The following is a 10,413-nucleotide window of genomic DNA, read 5'->3' on the forward strand; positions in this document are numbered from 1 at the left end:
GGTAGCGTAGCCAGACCTGTGAAGAGCTCAGTGAAGCCTGGGTTGACTGACTGCAGGCTTGGCTGAGGTGTCGAGGAACTTGATTACCTGAAGGTCCTGCATGGCAGAGGAGTCCAGTAAAGGAGTACCGAGAGACTGGATGACATACACCTGCTGCTTGGAAGACCTGCTGTTCCACCACAGCGTCGATGTGAAAGAACCCAGCACTTTAAGCGGGTGGTTTTCAAGTCCACGAATGGCGTTTTCCACCTTTGGCCAACGCTGGAGAATTCGAGGTAAACTATCTGGAACAGCCGTCACCTCGGCTCCCGAGTCCACTTTGAAGGATGCTGTATAGTTGTTTACAGTGACATCCACGTACTTAGCCCTCTCTCCGGTGTCGACTACAGAAACTGCAAAGTGCCTACTTTGGCTTGATTTTTCATGCGGGAGAGACAGACCTCTGTGAAGTGCCCTTGCTTACGTCAAAAATTACATTTCGACTTGCGTGCAGGGCAGTCCTCACGAGGATGAGATGAGCGTCCGCAGAATATACAAGAACCAGGCCGGCCCGTAGAGACGCGAGACGACTGGTCGTGAGCAGCATTTGTGGCGTTAGGCTTAGTTCCGCCCCGCTTGAGACGACCTGCGAGCTTTGTTGCGTCAAGGTTCACACCTTGACCTCCTGGAGTTTCATGGTATATTCGGCTGGTCGTTTTTCGGCCTCTTGGAGCGCTCTGAAAAGCCGGTGTGCGTTCAGCTGGTTGATGCCAGGCGCTGCAAGTATATTCGCCTGGTTCTTTCGGAGCGCTTTCGAAGCTCCGACTCTCGCCGGCCTCCGAATCGAAGCTGTTTGAGGCGCTCTGACTTGGAAGTGGGAGCGCGCGAGAGATCTGGCTGCCGACCGGTCACGTGACTCCAGCCATTCCGCCATTTTGCTTATGTGTTGGAAGCGGACGGCGAGAACGCAGCTACTCCGCAAAAAGAGGGCTGCGAAAAACAGCCGTCAGTCTCGACGCCGTCACCGTTGTGTTGTGCTCCCCGAATTGAGGTGAAATTTCGTTAAAACGAAGACGTTTAGTGTTAGTGGTGGCACCGCCAGTGCTGCTGGCGAAGCTAGCAGACAGCGACAACACCAGCAGCTCGGACTACGACGACGAGGACCGTGTTTGCGAAGCGAAGTTTGCCGAGTTGTTTGACACACCTTGTACCTAACGTTGCCTTGTACCAACGTTGCCTTGTACGGTGCCCATGGTCAAGGCCTATGTTTTTATAGTGCGAACCTACTCGGACAGAGCGGTAAGTACAAAAGTACGAGAGTTTTCAAGCTGTAATGTTTCTATTTTTGATAGTTTCACAGGAACTTCCGCTTGGCACGGCTGGCTTGCGATGACGTTATCAGCGTCCGCGTTGACGGTTGCCATTTTTCAAGGATTTACGGATGGATGGATCACTGAATACTGCTCAACCCTTTAAATCCAAAGAGCAAAAGTTCCGCTAGAGGGCGGCTCGCGCCGTCCTCTAGTGGCGCACGCCACCCTCTATCCGCTCGGCTTGCTGCTCTGAAAAGTTGAAGAGCGTTCGGCTGGGCGCGCCGATTCTCTCGCTCCGATGTGGAGGCGCTCCGGGATCTGGTAGCCACGACTCGGATGATTGGAGTGCTCGAAAGTGACCCGCGAATATACCATCAGAGTTATCCGCGCCTGCCTTGAATGCCTTTTTTTTTTTTTTTTTTTTTTTTTTTTTTTTTTAGTTGGCGTTTTTGGCTTGGCGCGTTTGCAGCCACGCGTCCTTGAGCTTGAGCTTCGGGTTACGTCCAAGACGGTCAGGCAGCTGAAAGTCCCGAAGACCGACGGCAAAAGGATCCCTGAAAATACGTTCGTCGACCTCCGGTGTGCCATAGTTACAGTGCTTGGCTAGACAAATCAGCTCCGCGTAGAACGCATCTACGGTTTCCTCCAGTTGTTAGACCCGCCAATGGAAACGCGACGATTCGTATACTTCGTTTACGGGGTGGACGAATTGCTCGGTGAAGCACCGTACCACGACGTTGTATGGCGCCTCAGCGGACAGCGAAAAGGAGTGCAGCAAGCGTCGGGCCTCTGATCCCATGCAGAAGAGTAGCAGACGTACCTGAAACATCTTCAGGTGCCGAGGAAAGACCAGACCAATGTGTCGAACCGGAACCGAACCGAAAACCGGAACCGAACCGTTATTTTTAGCCAAGACGGAACTGAACCGAACCGAAATTTTCGCCGCCATCTTAGAACTGAACCGGAACTAAACCAAAAAAAAAAATATAACGGTAACCGGTTCAAAACGGTTCATGGAACCTTGTATTTTTTGTTAGTATCTCAAAATAAATATCTGAGAATAAAAAAATTGGCAGCTGCATTTCTATACACTGTAAGTGACTTCATTTTCGCGGGCTCAAATTTTCGCGAATCAGGCGAAAGCTGAAAATTTGAAATTATTCGCGGGTTCTAATTTTCGCGAATCGAGTGTAGCTTCCGTAGCGTTCACATAATGCCCGAATTGTTCGCGGGACGTATTTTGCGCGAATTGTAGGCGATTCGCGACATTCGCGAAAATTAGGTCCCCGCGAAAATTTAGTTGTTTATAGTATTGATCAAATCGTCATATACAGAATTGCAATGTGTGAGAAATTGTGGGTTCTCGTAGCGCTTTTGTTTTGGCATTATGATTAATCACGTGTCACGTGGTCACTTGACGTGCGTGGTGTCATATATAATGACTGGAAGGCGTCTCTGACCGGTATGTTTACCGCGCCCAAAAAATGGTCCCTCAATTTCCGCTTGATGACATCATAGGAGTCGTGCTGTCGCCGGTCGCGATCCTAGCGGTGTCCCAGCAGCGGTGGTTGATGTGGCAGACGCCTGTTCTGCTGCAGGTCGCTCTCCAGTGCGCCAGTTCACCGTAGCTTCGGCAGCCAGAAGTTGGGACGCCGCGACGACAGCGACAATCGCGTTCGCTCGTGCTCTTCGCCAGCCTTTCTACGACCAACCGCCAGGATCGCGTCATCCGACAGCAGAATACTCCAGCTTTTGTGACATCATTTGGCGACACTTTGGGACTACTGTTGATGTTTGGGAGAGATGGGACACTAAACACACCATTCGGAAACGCGCTCCAGGGACCCTAGTGTCAAGACATACTGTCAAGTAATGTCACGTCACTTGGCCCAGTGTCGTCATGTGACTCACTGCGTCAAATCCATTAAAATTTAGAGCGTCACTAGAATTATTAACGTTGTTGACACCGTGACGTCACATAACATCACGACTTCACACCACAAGTCATGTTGCACCCTAACATACTCGCTGCCACGAGTCGGAGTCGAGTGCTCGGGTTCATGACAATGAGCATCGCCTAACATTCGCGTAATGGTTCGTGTTCAGTCAGAGATGAGAATAGTCCAACTCTAACAATGTCTTAAGCTCAGCTCATACTCTATGCTTTGCCAACCTCAGTGTATGACTATAATGAACACTGAAGACGTGTATATAACTACCGCTAGTTCACGTGGCCGCTTATTCTAACTTTGAGTTCTGGGGGGGGGGGGGGGGGGTGGGGGCTGCTTCTTTTTTTTTTCTGCGTCTAATGGGCATTAATATTTTTCAAGTTATCAAAGTCAGGAGTTAGGTCTTTCGGGTATTTACTGAAAGTACAAGAATGGTTCCACGAACTATTTTACACGTACACATCGTTGAAGCACCCAAACATATTTTCGTTGCTCCTGAACTGCTTCAGATAGTTGTTCCCGTGAAGGATTAACGAAATGTCTTATTAATTAATCCTACGTTACGTAGAATTACAGCTGTGTACGGGAGGGATATCTGAAAAGAAAGATTCTATTGGCCTCTGCGGGACATTTCCCCCCAAGCTTCGACCACCTACGTAATTTGTTTATTTATGGGTGCAAAATAAAAGCAATGGAGAATTATTCTAATGAAGTGACACAAATATAGTTTTCAAATTAACACCCACAAACGGAGTAGGGGGTCCCCCGGGAAGAAAAAGTATTCTTTGAAGGAGCAACGAAAAGTAAGAAAAAAAAAAGAGCTAAGAGGAGGGGGGGGGGGGGTACTTTTAAAAGGGTACTGTGTTGTAAAGGTTCCTCTGCTCCTCATCTTCGGCAGACAAGAAAGAGCGGTCCCGGAAACAACTACCTCTGCAAAAGATACTCTAACAAGAAAGCGCTTGTTCGTGGTACCAGATGCTCGCACCGTTCTTCACGACGCTGAACGAATCAAGAATAACTTGTTTCTCTCAAACACATGGCTTGGACTCAAAGTGAACCTTCTGCAGCGTGTATTTTACATTACCTGCTTTTATTTTGTGACCAAGAACAAATCACAATAGAGCTTTCCGGAAAATCCCAGGAGACCTCGCGGCAGTGGGAATTGTGGCGCTATTCCGATATATGCTCGTGGCGGCTCGAACGCTTCGTATATTTTAGTAGCGACGCGGCTCATTCTCTCTTAACATTAGGAGCTCAGAACGCCCAAAAATAAAACAAAACAAAAAAAAAGCTCATCGCATTTTTTGTTTTGCTTTTTTTCTACCTTCTCTGTGTTCTAAAACCACAGAACGTTCAACCAACGTCAACTTCGTCCTCACCTCCTGATTAATCTCAGGTGCCGTACATCGGAACGTCAGAATGCGTCAAGCATACGGTGGGGGCGCCACATATTCCGAAAAGATCTATTAGTACCAGTATACTGTGCGACGATGTCATGTAGAAACCATGTTAAACAGTTCAGTTTCCTCGTGAAATGCGATGATCGCAACACTAGCAGAAGTAGATGTCCAAATTTTAAATTTGTGCAGTATAGATAGCAGTCTCGCGATGATATATAGCAGACAAACAAAATGTTAGAGCGCATGACTGAAAGCAAAAAAATGCAAAGTGAGTGCCAAAAACAAGTGCACGTCAAACCGAATGTAACATTAGCCTTCCGAGGCGGTATTTTCCCAAGTTTCGAGTTCATGCAAACTCATCGCCAAATGTAATTTAAGTTTGTGATATAAGAACCTTCGTCTGTCCTTCGGGCTATTTATGTGTAATTAGGAATATCATTACGTCTCTACAAATTTCTTTTTGCAGTAAAACATCGTGCATCAGAATTTTTTTTTTTTTTTTTTTTTAAGATTACCATGTATTATTGTTCGTGTATTTGACTTCAGATCTGTCATATGAGCAGTCATATGGCATATCCCGCGACCCGATGTTTCACGCTGCCAAACGCCGAAATAAAAAACAAAAAACCAAAAAAAAACATGTTTCCACAGCCTTCAACAGCTGGTGTATTCAAGTATCGTCCTACCGTATCGGTCTCAAGCAGTTATAATAATAATAATAATAATAATCCTTTATTTGTATAATGCCCCAGAACAACCTATTGGTTACAGTGTGGTGGCACATAAAAAGTTTAAAAAGAAAAAAAAAAGAACACCTAAAACAATACACAATCTCAAGCCCCCCCCCCCCCCCCTCCCCCGACATATGCTCTCGAAATTAAAACATTTCACAATCATAAACCAAAAATATGCATATCAAGTAGTCGTTTGAACGCAGCAAAATTTAAAAATATGTCTACATGAGTCGGAAATTCATTTAAACAAATTTGCATTCTAGCCAAAGGAGACGGTCTCGTTTGGATAGATCTATAAAACACGCTTGAGTTTCTAACAACTCGGGCCGGTACATGAAAGTTCAAAGACGACACAAGATTGCTATCAATTTGGCCGTGAACCACTTTGTATAAAAATATAATGTCGCGAGCAATCCTTCTTTTTGAAAGGTTCTGGAGTGAAAGTTCTTTAAGAAGGTATTCATAATCAAAATAACATTTTCTATCAAAATATATATCGTAAACAAGGCGTATAAATCGCTTCTGAACTCTTTCTATCCGTGCAGCGTCGGTCATTGTTAGCGAATTCCACACTGAACTACAAAACTCAAGTTTAACTCGTACAAGGGAACAAAACGATCGAACTACGCACATTATATTTGAAAAATCATGCGTCAAACGTGATATCATCCCCATTGTTCTAAAGGCAGAAGCAACAATTTGTGTAACATGATATGAAAAGGTAAGATTACTATCGAAATAAACACCAAGGTCACGAACTTGTTCCACACGTTCAATAGTGGAATTGCCGATAAAATATTGATGTAAAATTCTTTCGCGTTTTCTGCACATAGATAGCACTTTAGTTTTATCTGGATTGACCAGCAAAAAGTTACATGAGCACCAGTTTGAGATACGGGATACATCTTCTTGCAAAAGAGCACAATCATCTTCCGAATGGATACTAAGATAAAGCTTAATATCGTCCGCAAATAAGAGCAGTTTCGCATTTTGTATGCACAATTCTATATCACTGATGAATATAAGAAAAAGTAGCGGCCCCAAATTCGATCCCTGAGGGACTCCCGAAGTTGGAGTAAATACATCTGAGAAACTATTCAAGATTCTTATTCTACTCTTTCTATCCGACCGATAACTACGGAATAAGTTTAAAAGAGACGACGAAACGCCGTATAAAGAGAGCTTATACAAGAGTAAGTCATGATTAACCTTATCGAAGGCTTTTGATAAGTCAAAATACACAATATCAACTTGCCCACGTGTAAGAACAAATGGGACAGTATAATCAAGGAGAGAACAAAGGTTCGTTTCTACTGAACGCCCTTTTATAAATCCATGCTGAACGGTGCTTAGTTTTCGACAAAAGTAAAAAGAAAGACGGGCATGTAAAACTATCTCAAAAACCTTTGAAAAAGAACACAACAAAGAAACGGGGCGGTAGTTATCTACCCTAGACGCGTCACCGGCTTTGTGTATTGGCACTATCACTGACCTTTTCCAAAGACATGGGAAAACACCATTTCTCAGCGATAGGTTAAATATGTGCATAAGTAAAGGGGCAAACAAATCAGCGCATCCTTTAATAATAAAGTTAGGTATTGTATCATCTCCCGCTGACTTCTTCGGTTTTAATTTTTGAATTGCCTCTAAAATATCATTTATGTCGACCTCACTAAATGTGAAATTGTCGTTGCAACCAGTAGCGCAGATTGAAGACTTGCTTTTGAATTCTTCCTTGGAATAGCATTCACGAAAGTAAGTTTGGAATAAATTATCTACTTTTTCAGGGTTTGTAACGTAGTCCGTATCAGTACGTAAATAAATATTTCTTGCAGACTCTTTCGTGTGCTTCCTGACAAATCGCCAGAATTTATCAGGCTCACGGTAGAGACTATTTTCTACCGATTTTTTATAAATGAATTTGTCGTGTTTAAACAGTTTCTTTACAAGTGCTCTGTAAATACTGAACTTTATGTACCATAACTCAATGCCGGTTCTTTTAAACAATTTATGATAGTGTTCTTTTTTACGCATGTAGTGTTTCAGCTCCCTTGAGAACCAGAACTGGTATTTAGAGGGCTTAGACAATCGCTTTGGAATGAACGCATCGATTGCATTTTTCACTATCTTCGTCAAGGATTCAGTCGCAGAGTCTACACAGTTATCATGAAGAACCGTTGACCAGTTATTATCACGAAGGAACGTATATAAACCTAAATAATCACCCTTATGATAGTCATATCTGGTAAAATTTTGTCTGTCACGAGACCTCACCGGCAAAGAAAAACATGCGATGAAGGGCGGGTGAAAAACGTCAGGTTTCACAAGAGTATCGCTAACTGGCATGACACTGTCTATAGGGCAGTTTGAAAGAAAAAGATCAAGAACATTCCCGGCCGTGTTCGTGAACTGATTATGCTGAGTTAGACCATTAAAATTAATGAAATCTACTAGACGTGACACTTTTACCACCGTTTGATTATTTCCACTACTGCTTATGCCGGTCGACCAGTTCACTCCTGGTAGATTAAAATCGCCGTACATATGTACTTTAAATTTCGAAAAATCAATTTGCTGTTCAAGCTTTTGTAAATGGTTTACGAACACACTCGAATCCGAGAGCGGAGGAAAATAATAGTTTCCGACGAGGTAATTAAAACCATCGCGCGTTAATAATTCAACCCATACGCACTCTGCATAGGTTTCCAAATCTACCCTTCTGCATGATTTAATGTTATCCCGCACGGCTGTCAACACCCCCCCCGCCAAATTTCTTCCCGGTTGCACCGTAATCCCTGTCCCTTCGATAAACACTGTATGATGTTGGAAAGTAACTGGTGCTGGAAATTTCTTTCAATAGCCAAGTTTCAGTTAAACAGAACATGTCGAAATTAGTGGAAACAATGGTTGACATACAGTCATCTGCTTTCGTCCTCAAACCGCGAGTGTTCTGATAATAGCATTTAATCTGTTGTTTAGTCATCAGTACTATTTGGTAGTGACGTTCGCGTCATATCAAGCTTTCCAAAAAACTGGTGAAAGATACACCCCTCGGGCCAAATGTCTGGGTTATTAATGGTTTCAAAAAGGTCTTGTTCGACCGAAACATGAAAAGAAGAGTAAGAGGGAAATTTTGTTTTCAGCTTTGTGCAGCTAACAGTTTTCCCCCGTAGGACAGGTTCAAGAAGCGAATTAACATCCTCAACTGTTGTCTCGGGGCCAAATCTAGTTACAAACAACGCCTTTTGAAAAGGGGGACGAGGCACAATGGTCACCTTGGATGATTTCGATGTTCCAACTGAAGGCTTCTTTCGTCGTCTTGGTCCCACTGTAGTGTAGCCTTCGTTGTCGGTCACCAATGGCATAGAAGTCTGTTGAAGATATTTCACACTACACGTGGCACGGTCTTCGTCGTTTCCTCTGCTGTCAGAACTTTGCTTCGTCGACACAGGATCCATGCTGGCGACGTCTGGAGTTGGGCCTTCCCCATTCAGTCTCAAATTCGTTGTTTTGTGTGCGACCTGATTCCGTCCCGATGATGCGACAGCGCTGTAGCTTAAGCTCGGGTGATTCAGGTCAGGCCCTAGATTGGAAAGTTGCTTCCGTAACTCGGTGACTTCGGAACGTAGATGGTTATTATCCGCTTTTAGGCATTTCATTTCGGCGATAAGCACGTCTAACTTGACGTTTATCTTTTGCAGTAAAGATTCCTGGTACTTCGGCGAGCATGAGGTGTTTAACTTCAGGGTGGTTTCACTGGCTGATTCGCTGTCCGTTTCAGACCCCGACACGTCTGACGTTTCTTCACGATTAGGCTTATCGTCACTGCGGTTCCGCCGGGTGCAGGCGTTGCATTTGTACGAGCTTTTTCCTGAGGCCATGAAAATGTTATACTCCTCAAGGCCTACTCTAATACAATCGCAGTGGAATTTTGCCTTGCATCCACCCGAACACGCGAGGAATTGACGCTTCCCAGCAATTTTTTCGGAGCAGCTTCCACACACGCCCTTCCTTGTCTCCATCTTGGAAGGAATGTGACATGATAAAAGAGTACCGCATAAAAGACAGGACAAAGAAGAAGTGGAACACGGGACGAGCGCTAACTTGCGACTAAAAGGTTTATCCCGTCTTCCATACGCCACTCTTTGATTATGTTTGTCAACAACTAACTAGCCTTTCAATCCACTATTTTCAGTTATGTGAACTTAATACAGTTACATTTATTGATGATAATAAAACTATAATTACTAAGTGAAGATTTCACAACATAAATGAAAGTTCGATCACCCTGAAGATATACATCATAAGTAAATGCACCCGCAAATTATCCTGAACGATGCTCTACAAATCTTTTTGGGATTTTTATCCTCGATAGGCCCGAAGCGATTTGTACAAGCGTTAAGTAAATGTGTTCCTCACACATACACATGGGCATCCGCGGAACTTGCTTTAGGGGGGTGCACACTTATCCCCCCCCCCTTCCCCAGAATGTTGGCGATGTTTGCTATGTTCAGCACGTTTTCACGTTACTCCCAACCGGCTTTCACGGCCGCGCCCTGGATTTGAGGCTAAAAACCACTGATCTCTATGACAATTGCTGGATCGCCCTTCCCCCTCCCGCGAGTGAAGTCACCGGACGGCCATCTTGCATGTCAGAAAATTGCGTTTTTGGAGAGTTGCGCAGGCTGGCGGCAGTGTGCTGAAGACACATTTTTCTACTCGTCCGTCATTATTTGCGAAATAAGTTCTCTAAAACCCGGTGGGGTCGTGAGACTTGCCGTTGAGAACACTTGGAACTTTTTACGGATGCGCAGGAGAGACACAACGCGTCGAAAGCACGTTTCCCCGATCTCGTGGAGTAATCAAAACTACTTTAACACGTTTATTTTTTTTTTTTTTTTAATTTGCCATTTTTTCAATAGCTATTTTGAATTTCCAGATATTAAAGAGCATGTTGGGAACAGTAAGTCCATGGTATTCAGAAAATATAGTGTAGGTGCACCCCACTGTGGACGCCCATGCACATACATAAGTATGT

Source organism: Ixodes scapularis, unplaced genomic scaffold, assembly GCF_016920785.2.
Source record: "Ixodes scapularis isolate PalLabHiFi unplaced genomic scaffold, ASM1692078v2 PGA_scaffold0__279_contigs__length_252992795, whole genome shotgun sequence".
Lineage (NCBI taxonomy): Eukaryota > Metazoa > Arthropoda > Arachnida > Ixodida > Ixodidae > Ixodes > Ixodes scapularis.